The sequence below is a fragment of the Cydia pomonella genome, chromosome 26 (assembly GCF_033807575.1).
Source record: "Cydia pomonella isolate Wapato2018A chromosome 26, ilCydPomo1, whole genome shotgun sequence".
NCBI lineage: Eukaryota > Metazoa > Arthropoda > Insecta > Lepidoptera > Tortricidae > Cydia > Cydia pomonella.
Window position 1 is genome coordinate 6,831,294 of NC_084728.1, and position 19,214 is coordinate 6,850,507.

General features: G+C 36.9%; 1 long non-coding RNA gene across 5 annotated transcripts in view; it reads right to left on the minus strand.

Annotated features, from left to right (window-relative positions):
- The window catches only part of LOC133531901 (uncharacterized), a 73,567-nt gene extending 61,974 nt beyond the window's left edge, over nucleotides 1–11,593 (minus strand). The window contains exons 1-3 of one of the 5 annotated variants that reach the window (XR_009801615.1): nucleotides 9,366–9,728; nucleotides 8,355–8,712; nucleotides 4,369–5,490 (exon numbers count right to left, since the gene is read on the minus strand). This is a non-coding gene — a long non-coding RNA (uncharacterized LOC133531901). The other 4 variants (XR_009801614.1, XR_009801613.1, XR_009801612.1 and 1 more) reach the window with 4 other exon arrangements.
- Between the last annotated feature and the right edge of the window lie 7,621 nt (nucleotides 11,594–19,214).

A 19,214-nucleotide genomic window follows, 5' to 3' on the forward strand; every position in this document is an offset into this window, starting at 1 on the left:
TTAACACTGTCAGTGACTCATGGTATGAGTATTAATATTGAAAAAATCAAGCAACTTTCGGGCAGCTCATGCAGTTTGCGTATCTCAAGGCATACAACAAATCTGCCTCATTTTGATGCAAATATAGTTTTCTTAAAACTTTCCTTGGGATCTTTTACCGTAACATAAGTCTTCATTCAAGACAATTTTCAATATCTTGATTTAGATTCGAAAATTTCATGGCTTCAAGTATTTGACAATGATCCGAACAGAAACTTGAATTTAATAAAAGCATTTTATCGTTATTAACATATAGAAAAACCACGTGACTCTTATTTCGAAACACCTGGCACTTTTATTTATACCAACACCGAATGGATGTTTGCAGGTAAATGTGTAACTTTTAATTATTTCGTAAAGTTACACATTTATTTTTATTAAAACTTACTCAGTAGTAAATAAAACAGGAACAACTTTGTCATGCAATATTTGCCTATACTTGATTGTATTTTGCGAGGACCCATATTCAATGGCGTTAAAAACGGATGTTACAAAAAAGCAACATGTATATTTTATAAATAAAGATAAATAGGTACGTTTCAGACAAATTTATTTTAGCCCCTTGCTATATTATTATAAGTCAGTACCATTTAATATAAAAATTTCACGATTGGCTCGATATCTTCCCCTATAAAAAATCTAAATAATTAATGTTTTTTTTTGTAACACCTACTCTTTTTGATTAAATGCTTTAAAAGTTGTCTGGAAGAGATCGCTCTTTAGCGATAAAACCGCCTGTTGTCTGCCTCTATCTTTAATCAAATGTTTTTCTTTAAGGACTCAAAATCTAAATCTTTCAGTCATCAGATATCAATCACAATAACAAAATAATTAGAAGTGTTCTAAAACTGTTATTGCATTCGGCATAAATTGTACTCGTTTCTAATATTTATGAATAAGAAAAAATCTACCTTTGGCTCTCCTCATTATAGACCGAAACGTTCATACTTATATTTTTATTTTATATGTCTGAATCTCACTGGAATATATTAGCACTAATTAAAGAAAACCCTATAACTTGGATGTTAGGAACCTAATAACGACTCCTTTCATCCCGTAGCCGCGATAACGCGTATCGCGGCGCATCGCACGCTGCTGTATTACCCGCTGGGTTTCAGTTCGTACCCTTTTGCTAAGACATTGCACAAGTTCAACGACAACATCATCTAAGCACAAACGTGCTGACTTTCTGAGGTCTTATTAAGATGCAGGAAGTTCAGAAAACGGATTTAAAAAAAGTCGTAAAACTTTTTTGGTTCACAATACGGCAGCCATAATATGGATTAGCAAACTTGAGCCCTTTCTCAAGGGCTTGTATCGATTAGAATCATGAGTTTTTGACTTTAGCTTTATAGAAAAAAAAAACACGGACATACACTTCTGTAAAATCTAAAATGCACTTGAAAAATTCGCAAAAAATTATGCACAAAATATAAAAAAATGAAAATTACTTCTAAAAATCGGCAATGTCATGTTTGAGGGGAAGTATTGATTACTATTTTATTTATTTAAACGTACAAATATTTAAAAACATAAAATTTGCGGTCTCTGAGTGATATAAGACCACGAACTCACTGCAGCTTAACAAAAGGTCATGTTATTGCTGACGTATGCGATGATTTAACTTTTTGGTAAGATATTGATTCAGCCTATATACGTCCCACTGCTGGGCACAGGCCTCCTCTCATGCGCGAGAGGGCTCGGGCTATAGTCCCCACGCTAGCCCAATGCGGATTGGGGACTTCACATACACCTTTTGAATTTCTTCGCAGATGTATGCAGGTTTCCTCACGATGTTTTCCTTCACCGAAAAGCTAGTGGTAAATATCAAATGATATTTCGTACATAAGTTCTGAAAAACTCATTGGTACGAGCCAGGATTTGAACCCGCGACCTTCGGATTGAAAGTCAGACGTCATATCCTGTGGTCACCACCGCTTATAGGTAAGATATTACAAGCTCTAAAAGTCTCCAGTACCCCTAGTGTAAATATTTTCGACAGCGAAACGTGACGTACGCGTTTGCGTTAAGTGTCATTTTGTATGAGATTTTTGACTTTCCAAAACGTCCCGCTTGGCGCGCTGTTCAAAAACCCATACAAAATGAGACTTAACGCAAACGCGTACGTCACGTTTCGCTATCGACTAAATTTACACTAGGGGTACAGACCGAACAAAGAAGAAGACCTGAGCCTATTTTCTGATTTGTAATAAATCATTTTTTCGTGGCAAAAAATAAACGATAATAGCGAATAAACGATTTGAAAATTTTCAAATAATTATTATATGGTGCACTCCAGAAAAAAAAATATTTCGGAAACGGCTCCAAAAATTTCGATGAAATTTGCTAGGAGTCATTATGTTACTCGAAATAAACGGATTTTAATTTTTTTATATATGAGGGTTTTCGGGGGCGAAAAATCTATCTAGCTAGGTTTTATCTCTGAGAAAACGCGCATTTATGAGTTTTTATATGTTTTCCGAGCAAAGCTCGGTATCCCGGATGTTATATATCTATTACAGAACAGGAGAGAAGAGATCTCTGCTGGGAACGAATGAAAACAGAAGGGGAAACATATTGGGGCACCTGATACGGCACTTATATAAAGTCTATAATTGAAGGAAGAATAAAAAAAGAGAGGCAAGGGAAGACCGAGACGTTCGTATTTGGACCAAGCCAAAGAGAAAATCAACGTAGATTGTATCCAAATTGAAACTAATTCAAAATTTCTCAAAAATGAAAGTAAACCGTCAACCCATATGTCCACCCAAAATATGTCCCATTTCATGCTAAAAGATGCTGGGGGGGTCAGGGGGAGGAGGGGGGGGGGGGGGGGTAAAGCACCATACTCAAAGGTATGATTCTTCATTTGTTTCAAGCTGGATATAATTTGTTTGTCTTCTCCATACATTAGAATATAATCGAATCAAATGTTACCTACTTGTAAAATAGTGTCGGGTCAGGTACAGTCAAGGTATTAAAAAAAAAAATAAATAAATAAATAAAAAAATTGCCCATCCATTAAGTTAGTGTGTACATATTTTTGTTTTGGCACTTTGTTCGTGTCGATATTTAATACTTTGATTGTACGTGACGCATTTTTTATGAACATCTGAGAAAGCTTAGGAATCGATATTTGGCATTATGCCTTAAGTTTAAATTCAAAGTTCAACGGTGTATAATACAGATTTCTGCAGGTTATTTAGGTAACTGCCATACTCATTCTCGACAAAATTAGACCTTTTGTGGAACGCCCTTATGCGTCGCGCTGACGAGGGTGACCCTTAAATCAGTCAATCAATCAATCAAAACTGCAGGTTCGATGAAAAATCCTGAGTAAAAATCACAAAAATCGAGGTTCCGTCTGCGACTGTTTCCTCCTTCAATGCTTAACCAATTGTAAATACATTTTTAAAACTGATTGAAGAGGAAATATTCTGTGTCTGGGTTTGCTTGGTGCGCTTGCTGTTATAAAGGGGTCCACTGATTACCAGTTCGGGGGACGATATCGGCCTGTCAGTTATTCGCAAAAGCTGACAATCGCGAATAACTGACAGCTCGGTATCGTCCGGGGAACTGGTAATCAGTGGGGCCCCTTTAACGCATTCACTGCAAGCAACCCGCCAGGCGGGCGCTCAGTCCGTAGTCGCTTTTCGCTACATACGCATTTGCCTATGTTATCGGCTACGCTCGTAGCGCGTAGCACGCGCTGGCACTGAATGTGTTAAATTTGAATACTAAGCTTCTGTTTGCGACCTAGTTTATTAGGCCATTTTAGGTATGGTTTGGGGGTTATAGATTTACAAAAAAAGAGATTTATTTTGTTGGATAAACAAAATTCTAGGGTCAGAAACCACGGAGTAAGCAGTTGTGTTAAGACCTATCTTAACAAGTTTAGGTATTAGCATACCTAAATACCTACTTACCTAATCTAGATAGATTAAGTCTCTCTATCGTCGGTAGGTGGCACCACCTATGAAATGTACCTAATTAACCTCTTTAAGGTGACATCTACCGAAAACTTGTGTACTTGCTCTCTAAGCTTAGCCATATCAATGTATGCAATAGTTCATAAACAATCCATAGTGTGGCGCTGTACGCGACTATATAAGCTTCTACATGTGTATAGATTAAATCACTTTTTGCAACTAGCCTTCTGTTAATATTAAATATAACTATTGTAATTCTCTGCTTTGATTCGGTCTCCATCACCTCCAACGCTAAACAAGTTGAGAACATTCGAATGGAAATCGAGTTAAAATTAGGCTACTTAAATATCGCATAGTATTTTTTCCCTATTTGGATTAATTAGAAATTAAACGAACTTACCTGTAAGTGAAGTTCAATTCTAATTATATTAGCTGCACAAATTTCGAAATGATGTATAATAACTAAGTAGTAGGCGTTATCATGAAGCCTTCGACCATGAATATTCAGAGTAAAGTTAAAATTTCTGGACGCAACGGCCACGTTCCCGCGAACAGAACTGTCAACTTCATTTAGTTTAGAGTAACAAGCCAAGACACAACACTTTCACTGCCAGTAACCTGCTAGGGTTCTCTATTCTCAGGCACAAGTCGCTACAAAGCGGAAAAAACACTTGGTATCCGCTATGCTCGTAGCCCATGCTGGCAGTGAATATGGCAACAGATGGAACAGCTTGGCCCACAACTCTGCAAAGCCAATATTGCTTTAAAACTTTGACAGGGATTAGACTATTAGAATCCCTGGTTGTCTCAAGACAACCCGGGTACTGGGCGGGAGGGATCATCATTTCGAAATTTGTGCAGCTAATATAATTAGAATTGAACTTCACTTACAGGTAAGTTCGTTTAATTTCTAATTACTATTACGCTGCACAAATTTCTTCAATGATGTATAATAACTAAGTAGATGTTTAGAGATAGGTTTTCAAAGTTTTTATTTTGGCTTTGTATTTCAATAATGAAATCTAAGATTTCATTTAGAAAAGGAACTTTTTTAGCTATCATTAACTGTATTTCCAATATAGATATTTAGTTCTTAAAACATTATTTAGAGATCTAGTGAGATCACCAAAAAGAATATATCATCATATATAAATCCTCTGAAAGACACCAGAGCGACAAGTTGTACTGTAATTTGATCCTTATTTATTTATTATATAAATAAATACAAGTACAAAAGTTTTAATAAGAAGTCTTCCTTGAAGACCTGCTTAGGCATCCTCAACAATAGTTGAAACAAAAAATGAATTGTTCCTTATTAATAGGTATTTCATTAATACCATTTAACAGAACGGTGTCTTGCTACTTACAACCTTTAGTAACACTTATTTTCTCCTTAACTAAGGATCAAGCACAATCATTGGATGGCACTATGGCCTTATTATGAAATGAGCAAAATCATTAGACTCGGACTTGATGTTTTTCTTTCCATCAATATTACTCCTAAATGATTTTGGTTTGGATCCTGAAACCAACGCATAATAGGTTGAATGGGTGGTGAAAACAAAAATATCAATACCACTATCTTTAAAAGTTGACTTAATCAAGAACAAATCGTTTGGGAAGTGATGGTCATATGAGGTTTTTGAGGGCAATAAATAATTACTAACAACTGAATGAATACCATTCGTTATTTTTATATATAGCTAAAATATATTCGCCCTGAGCAAGCCTCATTCCATTTCAAATTAGTTTTCCTTGAAAAATGCTACGGATAGCAAAGGTAGCTGAAATTTTTGTAAGGACTTGGTCAGAAAATCAGAATAATAGTAAAAATTACATATTTTATCAAGGACAGGGTTTGCACGCTGCGTGCAGTAACAATAGCAAATAAGGTAAGTACCTAAGCAATTTCATAACTTTCTCTTAATTCTGTAATGAAAAATTTTCATTGGTGGCATTGTTGATAAATAATTTGAGACTGATTAAGGGTCCCAGGTCACACTTTAAGGTTGAGGTGGGTGTAATCGAAACAAAACGTTCTTCATAAAGCGTTTCACTCTATCATTTGAGGAGTCGTCTATATCCCAATATAAGCACATGAGCAGATTTAGAAAAATGGACACTTCCATACCTAGATCCCTCATCACATAATGCTTTCAGAATGGCAAACATTGCTAGAAAAGATGCGATAAGATAATTAATGTAATTATTTCCACAAAACATACACCAGTGTTTCAAGTGTTTACGATACTGCTTGACGGTGTTGGGCATAAGAGACTCCACCCCACCATGCTGTTGGCCGCACCAATCGAAAGTTCCTCCTTTCTCCTTCTCTTTTCCGCTCCTTCAGTGATGGAACTTCCCGGATAACACCGGGGTAACCAGGCAAGGACACTACTGAAACTGCCGGTTAATGGAATAAGTTTTTATAAATGTGAGCTGGCGCTCAAATCTATACAATTGTATGTAACATGTAAGTATTTGTAAAAACTGTGTACAATATGGTTGTTGCCATGTCTTCTGCATTACCTAAAACTTTAATAGGTACCTTAAATTTCATTTCGAATGGAAGAAAAGCATAGATAAAATAATTCATCAAAGAAAATGTGCAAGCATCTATGTAGAAAAAATATCTGGGTTACTACACCAGGATATATATAGCGTTCACATATTTCATCTGCGCGACTCCAATAACTCGGTATATGAGTTCCAAAATGATGCAGGAAATTTCTAAATATTCATTGTTTAATTTACGTTTTATCTCCGAAATCTTATATAGTTATCTCTCAATCAGCTATGACACAGTTCACCTATAATATTTAAGACTAATATTGTAATGTCTCGTTTCACACCAATGCCAATTGTTCCTCAACATTGTTTTGAGCATCGAACATCGATGGTTTTGAGGTAAAAATACTGTACAGTAGTATTTCAGTTCACCAAAGCGGTTTATAATTGAGATAGCTGTGTTGTATTTTCTCAGAAGTATGTCACAGTCTGGTAAATCGGAAAGAAACGTCTTTAAATATAAAGACCACCATTAAGCTGAATAAAATTAATGTAATGTATTCTATTAATAGGCTCCTTCCATAATCCCACAGATAACTCATTTCCACACGGTTGCCCCAGCAGGTCAATAAACTATTACTGTATAGTAAATAAATATCTTCAAAAAGTATATTTATAACCCTTTACTTTCAATTAGCCACCAAAATAAGTCACACTAGGTGATATATTGACATTGTTTCTTATTGGGTAAAGAAATAAATCCAGATATTAGACAGCTTTCTAAGGTACTAAGGAGCTAGTTTAATTTGATTATACCTAGCTCCATATGGTATCAAGAATAATAGAGTGCATCTTGCATAGGTACCTACATAGTCTAAAAACATTTATCATAAGGACAATAGATATAACATCTAAACAGTTGCTCATTGTGTGACCTCTAGATCTTGGACACTTCATGAAAGGTCTGATACATAGCTAGAGAGACATATAGTCAAATAGTCTAATGACAGGACTTAAAACTGTAATCTCAGCTTTCCACATGAATCAGAGATATTTTCTACTCTCATAAAATCAAGTAAAAGGTGTTCATGCAACAATTAGTTTCATGGCAATTCCAATGCTTAGTTGCAATCAATTTACTTATATTAAAAATATAACTGTATTTACTTCCCTTAGGGTTTTGTACATAAAATATTTTAGTTAAATATTAAGCTGTGTAAAGTGTATATTCTTGTGTAAGAACATCATAGGCATATATTTTGTACACACAGTATATATCACAGTCACATAACTTCCTAGTATTGACTGTCGATTGCTCAATAGTAATCATTTTTCAGAATTAATGTATGATTAACCAGGACAAAATCCTTGGGTCCTTGTAAATATGATGTCATTGCACTGACAAAAAATGTATTTAAGTTAACCACAACTTTCAAGAATTTGTTCTAAATGAACACAGGCTGTTGTGGTGTCGCTGAGTGCGACCACATTGTGATGCAAAGGGGAAAGTGTTGCTCCGCTTCCTTATTGCTGCTTTTGACCAGGGTTTTTGTATGTTGTTAGTAAATAAGTAATAAATACTTTATTATATGATAACAAAGAAAAGCAACAGCAAAACATACATTAGAAAAAAAATATTGATAGTTGAGCCCTTGAAGTTTAAAGTACCGGGCATTAGGACTTACAATAATTTAGAAGTCATTAGTACTTCTGCTAAACTTTCTTAAAACACCACTTGTCAACAGCATGTTTAAGTAAATGATTTAAAAACCTCTTATGCCATTGATTGTGATTTAATAATTGAACAGCTGCCTTAGGTAAGATTCTCAGTGATAATAATCACACAAAAAACCAGTGGTCACTTAAGAGTGACATTACCTTTTCATAGCTGGTTACAGCAGACAATTTATTGAGTGCTAAATCATCACAGTGAGAGAACAGGTCACAGGAAACTTTATTTTGTTTCATTTCAATACCTAGCCTTGTTCCCAACTGACAAACGTCTCACCAGCCGCAGCTTGAGTCTCTGGGTTCATCTTCAGAGCACTAGTAATTTAACAAGGCAGAGTATTTTTTCATAATCTTGTCCGGGTCATTGTTGTTTTGTAATGTTCGTAATTATATATCTGCAAGCAAACAACAAGATTGTCCTAGAAGGATTATTCCCATATTTAACCTTCTGGTGCGGTGCCTCCTTCCAACAAGGTCAAAATTAACTCGCTTCATTCTTCACTTGCTGAAATTAGAATAAGCACTTAAATTCACCTACTTGAAGATAAGTATATATCAAGAGACAGCCTAGTCTGGCATACCACATTGATTAATTCTTGAGGTTAAGAGCTGTGTCTAGTCTAACACGCCACCAAACCCAGTAGGTATATCTAGTAAGACTTGTAGGTGGCTTATGGTCCACTACCCATTGCCGGGTAGGACATGGGCAACATCTTAGTGCTGTTGGTAAGGGATATTTGATAACACCACAATATCCCAAGGCTACTGGCAGTGAACGCACCTAGTATAGTATGGGAAAGATTGGCAAGTGCAAATAGCAGCAGAGATACCTAGGTTAGCACTCCAAACTGCTTAGCTCAGCCATTTTATGCAGTTAGCAAACAGAGACACCTAGAATAGTGCTCCAGAATGCACAGCACAACCACCATATGCAGTTAGCAAACAGAGACACCTAGAATAGTGCTCCAGAATGCACAGCACAACCACCATATGCAGTTAGCACACAGAGACACCTAGAATAGTGCTCCAGAATGCACAGCACAACCACCATATGCAATTAGCAAACAAAGACACCTAGAATAGTGCTCCAGAATGCATAGCAGAAACGTCAAAAAACAAACGAATTAGCACTTGATATTACTCCACTGTATTTCTTACCCGACGTTTATGTTCCTTTTCGGAATTTTAGTTATGTATGCATTAAACATTCGTTCGCTGGCACTATTAATGTAGGTACATCCATGGCCTGCTACATTTTTATCTCGATATTTATCACGTCCGTGTAGCTATGCTATCGACGAAAGGACGCCGCAATTGACCTTGAACGCGAAAGTTGCATTTTCTTCTCCGATCTTGTGGTTTTTTCCCTCCAATTTTGCAATTCGTCACTGTTAACACTATTTTCTTTATTTTTTCATATTCTTATAAAATGTTAACTGTTATTTTCAGTTAAAAACGTTTTATTTTATTATGCCCTAATGGTCGTCGGCTTACATGAATAAACACAATGAAGTTGACAGTTCTGTTCGCGGGAACGTGGCCGTTGCGTCCAGAAATTTTAACTTTACTCTGAATATTCATGGTCGAAGGCTTCATGATAACGCCTACTACTTAGTTATTATACATCATTGAAGAAATTTGTGCAGCGTAATAGTAATCACTGACATCACTCTGTATATTTAGGTTATTCCCACTAGTTACCACTAAGTTGTTACCAGTGGTAACTACTGGAATTTTATTCCCAGTAGTTACCATGAAAATGTTCTTAGAGTTCAATACTAACAAAAACAGTAGAAATATTATAGTATAAATATTGCGACCGCGGCCGGCAAAACGTCACACTTTGTCGCTTGCCATAAACACGAGATTGACTTGTAGCTTTATGCGAATACTCGTAACTTGTCAAGAGTGTTTTAATAAATAATTATAAGTTGATTAATCTTACAGTAATCTTGCGTTAGCGCTGTTACCAGCTTTTACCGTAATAAATATTAATCCCGTTTGTTTGACAAATGAATTCTTTTAAAACGGTTAATGGCTATTTCAAAGTTCATGACAGTCCATTCCATGACATTAGGAAATAATTGGCTCTTTACATTCGAAGTGCCATGCTGTACCATGGAGCTCGATTTAGATTTAAACATTTGATGTTTTGATACAACTGTGACGATCGTATATCGTATCGTATATACACTAGTAAACACCCCTATAATGGAACAGACACCAGTAATGGGATGGTATAGACAAATCCTGTAAAACAAGTATTTACCATCAATTTTTAAACGCTAGCAACATTTAGCCATAAACAAGAGCCAAAGAGCTGCTTAAGTTTAATTTTTCATTGATATTTGTTAGTTTGAAACTTAATTGCGCCATACATCCATGACTTGGGCAAAAAACCATAGTTTTAATTGGTTAATTGATAGTGAAACCAAATGCAGTAGCTTTCATTAAATACATAGAAAACACAAAGGACGAATTGGACATTCAATTTTTACAGGTGTCGGTGGAATATCAAAAATACTTTAATGTTCCATGAATAATTTCAACATAGTAGTGTGGCTACTTGGTGTATTCTCATCTGTGCCCGCCCCACGTAACCACCGCCATACAAGAGGCGGGCACAGATGGGAATGATTTGTATATAGCGCCTATTCCCATCTGTGCCCGGCGGGGATGGGAATACTCGTACACTGACTACTTTAAAAAACCTGATTTGTTTCCTAGTTGGGCGATCGTCTTTGTGATTAGCGCGCATCTCACGAACGACTTTCGGTTCATTTCAAATGCACCAATCAACGTTGGCGATCTTCAAGGTCGTGTCAAAACCAGTTCTAAATCCAAATTGTTCCGAGCTCCATAATCACAAAAATAAAGCAATTAAACTTATTATTAATTAATGATTGTCCTATTTTATTAAATAATATAATAATTGTAATTTTATAAGTTTTATACATATGTAAGTATATTTATTGCTGACGTTTATGGATTATTTTTTAATGACATGTTTTTATGTTTTAATTAATTTACAACTCGTGATGCTAGTCAAAATACACTATTATTTTTTTTTTATCAAAGTGTGTGGCTCATCAATTATTGTATTGTACCCTAATACTGTTTTGAATTTGGTAGATTTTGTGAAATTATAACATTAGTGTGTAAATGTAAATTTTGTTACTAACACTTATATAGGTTATGCCTGAATTAAATGATTATTTTAATTTAATTTATCACCTGAATTTAATGTATACAATACAATAAAATACAATTGTAGGTTACGGGATAAAGCGCTCGTGGCCTAGCGGTAAGAGCGTGCGACTTTCAATCTGGAGGTCGCGGGTTCAAACCCCGGCTCGTACCAGTGAGTTTTTCGGAACTTATGTACGAAATATCATTTGATATTTACCAGGCGCTTTTCCGTCGAAATCGGACTAATCCCAATAAGGCCTAGTTTACCCTTTGGGTTGGAAGGTCAGATGGCAGTCGCTTACGTTAAAACTAGTGCCTACGCCAATTCTGGGGATTAGTTGTCAAGCGGACCCCAGGCTCCTATGAACCGTGGCAAAAATGCCGGGACAACGCGAGGAAGAAGACTGTAGGTTACTACGAGATGTTTAAAGGCTGACCATAAGTAGTAATTAGTGAATTTTATAGTTTTCCTACTTCGGGGTATGGCTAAGTACATTTAAGGAAACCGAATGGCAAGGTAATTTTTATGTGTGTATTTATTTTTGTAAAAAGAAATTAACAGCGTTGCTGTAACATACATACATACATATAATCACGCCTATTTCCCGAAGGGGTAGGCATAGACCACGGATTTCCACTTGCTACGATCCTGACATACCTCTTTCGCTTACTTCACTTTCATGACATTCCTCATACACGCTCGTTGGTTTAGGGTGCTCTTGACCTGGCCTTTCTTCAGGATTTCCCCGATTTGATCAGAGAAAGTCCGCCGAGTTCTACCCCTTCCAGCTCCCTCTTCATACACACTACTACTACTCTTCTTACACTACTCCTTTTCTTCTTATATACTGTTCTTGTTGTAACATATTATATTTAAATCCACCAAACAATTGAAAATTATGACAAAACAATGACATTTACGAATAACGAACCTCCGAGATATTACTTACAATTAGTAGCAAATTTATAAACCCATACTAAACACTACGTAATCATTACGTTAACAGGCCCTGGTGTTTAAGAAAAAGCCTTTTAAAGTTTAAACGTTTTGCTTGTTTCATTGCAAAGCAAGAAAAATATAAAGAGGTAAACTAGTTTCTTAAATATAAACGGTTACAACAGTTTAGGTACATCAGTTATTAAAAAGTTTCAGGTTTGTTGTTTTGCAATCATCCCCTGAGAGGCTACACTGCCCGACCGCCAAAAACTTTTAGGTAACATGAAACCCCTCAACTATATTTTAAAAGGCATCAACTACGGCCCAAAATATTTAATTGTAATACGTATGATTATTGTTTAAGAATGACGCAAGTCTGTGGTAAAATATATAAAAAAATATTATAGGGACATTCCTACACAAATTGACTAAGTCCCACACGATAAGCTTTCCTGCCTACTGGAAGCTTAACTATGAACATCGCATATTCGGGCGATAGAGAGGCAGACAACGAAATTATATTCTATTTTCAATTTTCGCTTTCTAAATGCATTATATTCGTTGTTCTATGATGACACTGCTGTATCCTCAACTATCACATAAAACTATTGCTTTTAGAATCAAAGTCCATCAACGGAACGCACAATATCGTCGCATTCTTCTCATCACTCGGGGTCTGATACTCAATAGCCCTATCATCAGCGCAGAAGAGCCACGTTCTGAAAACTTGGACGAAGGAATAGGTGATGAGAAGGGCGCCGAGGATGTACAGTGATATCTCAACCGCTAAGAAGATGGCAGGGCCGGTCTTGTACATCAAATTGAGTTGGTCTTTGGTGTGTTCAGGCAGAGCTGGGAGTATCTGGGAACAGGCGGGCTGTTGATCACTTTTCGCGTTCATTCAGCCCAATTCCCGAAAGTTTCATCCATAGTTCCTTCCATAGTTTCTTTGCTCCCCTGCCTGCAGAAGATTAGCATAGGGTTAATTTAATTATTGATTTAAATAAGAAACAAATTACTTCTTTCTTTTCTCATAGCATGTTTTGGCGTTTGTAAAGTCTTTAATTCTGTGCTAACCTGTAATATGACTACCTTTGTATCCTGTCTGTGGAAACCTGTAATTGGCTTCCCCTGATACATATTTATGTTAACCTAGTTTTAGTTTACTTAAGCTGTTGGTTTTCCGAATAAAATAAAATAAAATAAATATAAATATAATGGTGTCTCGGTACCCATGCCACCGTAACCCTTCTTTGCTTGCCTGTCGAGTTAAGCTCCTCTCGACATTCTCTCACGAGAGAGGTGACCGATATTTTCTTTAATATATTTCAGCGCTGCCCGGCTATCTTTGTATATTACAACAGCGGCCTCTTGCTACAGACTCTCTTTGACTATATGTGCACAGCTCGCTATTGCACATATCTCTGCTTGGAGCACGCTAGCATATCTGCCCAATGATATTGATACTTTCTCTCCCAATTTAGGGATCACTATGCCCGCTCCTGCTAGTTTCGTAGAGCTTCTTCTTGAGCCATCCGTAAAGAAGAAATAAGAAGAAGAAAATACATGTATTTATGACAAAAGAGACACGAATGACAAAAACATGTTGACAATATAATGAATTAACATTTAGCGCAAAATGCCATAAAAGGGTCACTACTCAGCATGGAACTGGCAAAACCAGCGCTGTTCTTCCGTTGTGACCCAGGAGTACGCCGTTCGACGACGGGGCGGTTATGCTTTAATTAACTAAACTATTTATACACTGCAACATTGCGGCAATTGCCGTATCTAAAACAACCCTGACAGCCAAGTGACAGCTGGCCGCCAGACCGGCTGGTCGGTTGATCTAAATCAAAGAGCATATAATCACTACGTTTTATCTAAATATACACGGTATTTTTTTTAATCCGTTAGCTTCGGGCTATGGCTAAGTGTATTTAAGAAAACTGAGAGGCACAGTTTTTTGTTCGTAAAAGGTAAAATAATAATAATTCAGCCTATATACGTCCCATTGCTGGGCACAGGCCTCCTCTCATGCGCGAGAGGGCTTGGGCTATAGTCCCCACGCTAGCCCAAAGCGGATTGGGGACTTCACATACGCCTTTGAATTTCTTCGCAGATGTATTCAGGTTTCCTCACGATGTTTTCCTTCACCGAAAAGCTAGTGGTAAATATCAAATGATATTATCGTACATAAGTTCCGAAAACCCCATTGGTACGAGCCAGGATTTGAACCCGCGACCTCCGGATTGAAAGTCGGACGTCATATCCACTCGGCCACCACCGCTCTAAAAAAAACGGACAAGTGCGAGTCGGACTCGCCCACCGAGGGTTCCGTACTTTTTAATATTTGTTGTTATAGCGGCAACAGAAATACATCATCTGTGAAAATTTCAACTTCACTATCACGGTTCATGAGATACAGCCTGGTGACAGACGGACGGACGGACGGACAGCGGAGTCTTAGTAATAGGGTCCTGTTTTAAACCCTTTGGGTACGGAACCCTAAAAAGAAGTAAAAGATTATGCATTTTTTAACAGTCGTCCGATATAGTGATTGCGTTTAGTAGCAAATGTATAAACTCATACTAAACACTTATAATACCGATAAGAGCGCCTGTTGCTGCCTTTCTTTATAGATATATATATATACTTAGAAACCAAACAGTCATATAAACATATCAAAAATGCAATACAAATGAATAATGCATATATTTGAATGAATGAATGGAATTTGTTTTCTTTGTGGTGCAATAAAGAATATTTACTTATTTACTTTCTTAATCAATATATTATAAAGAGGCCCTAAGGGAAGTACACACGCTCGTAGAGGCATTCGGAGCAGCCGTATGGGCCGCCCGTCATCCTGACATGTTCTCAAATTACCTAAACTATTTAACCCGCGGATGTCAGCCGCAGGAAAGGTTCAGAAAGTGTAATTTACGTCTAAAATTGCGGCTTTGTTATTGTAAGACTTATCTTGTACTATAGCCGGGAGCCTGATCCAGATTCAACAAGGCCGAAGCAAGATAAGGGAACGAAAAATGCCCATTAATATATTATGACTTGATGTTTTTTTCTACAGTTACTTACATGCATAGCTCGTGTCATTCCCGACGACGCGTGCCTTATGTCTTAATATCATGTTATTAAAGGTTAGATTTGACAAATCTGCGCGTAATCGTGGATGACACAGTCTATAGCAATACAATTGTGCCAAGTTCGGTTGAATAATTCTTGGTGGTTCCGCAGAAAATATAATCCGAATTAATTAAGAGTACATTGTGATACAAGTGTGCTAAGTTGGTCATCACACACGAGGCGATATTGTGCAATAAGAAAGCCGATGTGTGTAATGACCATAGCACACGCGTTTCATACGACGTTTTTCAACACACTTGCGAGGAAAAACTAAACTTTCATATTAATCAAATTTTAATTTTAAATCGGTTAGTAAAAGTGTTGCATCTGTCATACTGTCTGCCGTCCCTCGCCCCGGCGGCGGGCGGGGCGCCGGCTCCCGCCAGTCCACGTTTTAAAATCTACTCGACCAATTTAAGAAGCCTCCGTTTCCATACATATTATTAGCAGTCAGTACCTTCTTAACTCAGTCGGGTAATATAATGAAAAAGCACGAGTGTTATAATGTACTGAAAAAGCACGCATGTTTAATATCTAGGATTATGAGCCAAAAATCGGTGGAATAAAAATGCCGTTTTGAGCAAGTGTGTTGAAAACAAGAATTTTCTCTAAAACTATTAAACTTTAGTATACTTTTATTTTTTCCTTTTTTAATGTTTAATCAAATATATGTTCTAAAAGAGAATGGAATATCTATCTTTAACACTTCAATAGAAAAGAAGTAAATGAAAATTTGCAATATTATTATTATTTTACTTTTAAAAGAGCTACCTACCACTCTAATTGTCTTTTTTTTTTTGTTTTAAAAAATGGCCTCCATAAATTCTATGGTGATTTTTCCAATGACAAGTCGTTGTTCGGTAGTTACTTTTAAATGTGCTCGTAGAGCATGCCGTTGTTCGGTAGGTAGGTGCTTTTAATAAAGGGATAGCTGGTCTTTACTAAAAGCCGCGATGGATGGATTTAATTTTTAATTTATTTTAATTGCCGGGTGTTGTTTAAAACATGGTTAAACGCGTTTCAGGATTAGTTTTTCATTAGCTGCACACTTCCACGATAGCTCACTTCTTAATAAGCTATCAATATTACACTTTAAACAACGTTAATGACAAAAAATAGGTATATATTCTCGTGACGTCTTCGCCATCTTGAAACTCAAAGATAAATCAGAAATCAGAAATCAGAAATATTTATTGTGCAAACTGTGTAGGTACAAGAATATGACTATTAGGTACATTTTTTGATGAGTATCAACAGTTTTACCCTTCTCGGGTATACAATTATAACCCATCATTATCATTTCTAAATAAGCCTTACTTAACGTTCTGTCACACATATTATTTCGATGGATAAAATCGAGATGCAACTGTGTTAAGATTAAATAAATAATGGGGTTGGATTTTATTACATTTTATTAGTCCAAGTCCCCGACGCCGCCGGGTACAGATGGGAATGAATCCTTCCATTTGTACCCGGCGGGGACAGATGGGAATGAAACGATTCCCATCTGTTCCCGCCGGGTACAGATGTAATTGAATCATGGGACTGATCACCCAAATTCGGAAATGTTTTTTGTTAACTGAAAATAAGTAACCAAGATAAAGGTCTGATTATAGTTTTCCTTATATTAATTTTAATATTATGTAAAAATTTCATAATATTTCGGTAAATTTCAGAGATACGGGGGGGGGAGGTATTTTTTACATTCTCCTTCATTATATTTTTCTATCCACTACCTATGCTTACAAAATAAAATAAAAAATGTTTTGGATTGTATACTTTAAGATCTTTTCCATCGATTTAATATATCAAGTGGAGTACTTGACCTAGTAACTAGATTTTTGTCCCTTCTGTCCCTTTTGTACCTTTTTGGAATGGAACTCTGAGACATATCCCAAGATTTTTCAATGTGGTAATTTCGCAATTTTATAAACTTTTCAATGGCACATCAGTTGTTAAAACCGTGGGTGGTCTATCAGTTATAGTGATTACAGCTTCACAAGCAAAAACTTGAAAAAAAGAATGTTTTCTCTCTGCTTAAGTATTAAAACCTAGTGACTGGATCTCAAAACATGTCGCGTGCAGTTTCCTCCCTATGTTGTGAAAATATGAGCCTTGTACAATAACACGAATTGCTCACGCGTCACTGTTAGGGTGGCCAAGGAGGCCGTTTTTTGTGGGATAAGTGCGGATTTAAGATGTGGTGACCTGGTGACCAAGTGGACGGATGTCGCTGGTTTAAATCTTGGCTGGTACCCTTGGAGGATTTAACAACCGGAGTCGCCTTTAAGAGCTTATCCCTAAATCCCTATGTCGAAAACCTCGGTCAACCGTCATATAAATAATTAATGCTTATAGGGTAGTTGACTGTTAAGTCAAATCAAGTGGTTTTTTTTCTCTCTTAGAAGTCAAAACGATTCACGACTACGACGTCAGGTTCATATTTTTTTTTATCTATCAGTTTTGTGCTACCCATGCACGATGTAATATATATATATATATTGTGTAATGCCAGACAGTCAACAACCCTATTGGACCCTATTTTTTTTGCGACAATAAATGTTATTTTTTATTTTGTTTATATGTATTTTATGGACTGACGTTTATCTGTCATTTGACGTACCCCTCCTCCGCAAAAATAGGCAGACTGCGTTGTACAGAAAATTACAAACAAGGCGTCTCCAGTTTTTAAATCCTCCAAGCTCGTACCAATAAATTTTTTGGGACTTATCGTACAGAATATCATTTGATATTTATTACTAGCTTTCGGTGAAAGAAAACATCTTGAATCCTGCATACATCTGCAAATACCTCATGTGAAGTGCCCAAAGTTAGGCCAGCGTGGGGACTCAGGCTTTCACGCATGAGAGAAGGCCTGTGCCCTGGGCGGCTACCGGGAAAATCGAAATTCGTCAATTGCGGGCATTTTTCTCTGTCACTCTAATTACGTCTTACTAAGAGTAAAAGAGAAAGATCCCCGCAATTTGCGAATTTCGGTTTTCGCGGTAGGCCCCCTGCAGCGGAACGTTGTATACGTATACGTATATATAGTCCTCCTCATCGTTTTCGATGACGGCGACCCCAAATAAACACATTATGGACGTTGTCTAGCGTGAGCCCTAATGTGGCTGACCAGGCCGACTTGCTCTTAAATACTCTATTGCACGCGTGACAATAAAGTTGGCCAGCTGCGTTATACGTATACGTAACAATGTATCGAGATGACATATACTACGAAAAGTCACGTGACTATTTAATTTCTAAGCATTAGGTGTTTTGTTTCAACGATACATTTTTTGTTTTCGTTCAGCCTTTAAATAAATAAACATGCTTTATTTCAGACCTGTTATCATGATCCGTGATGACTTGATGAGGTTGTCCATGTACACTCAATTTTTTCTTCCTCGCGTTGTCCCGGCATTTTGCCACGGCTCATGGGAGGCTGGGGTCCGCTTGGCAACTAATCCCGAGAATTGGCGCAGGCGTAGTTTTTACGAAAGCGACTGCCATCTGACCTTCCAACCCAGAGGGTAAACTAGGCCTTATTGGGATTATTCCGGTTTAGTCACGATGTTTTCCTTCACCGAAAAGCGACTGGTAAATATTAAATGATATTTCGTACATAAGTTGCGTAAAGGTTTGAACCCGCGACCTCCGGATTACAAGTCGCACGCTCTTACCGCTAGGCCACCAGCGCTATCCATGTACATTGAATATTATGTCCAAATGTCAATTGT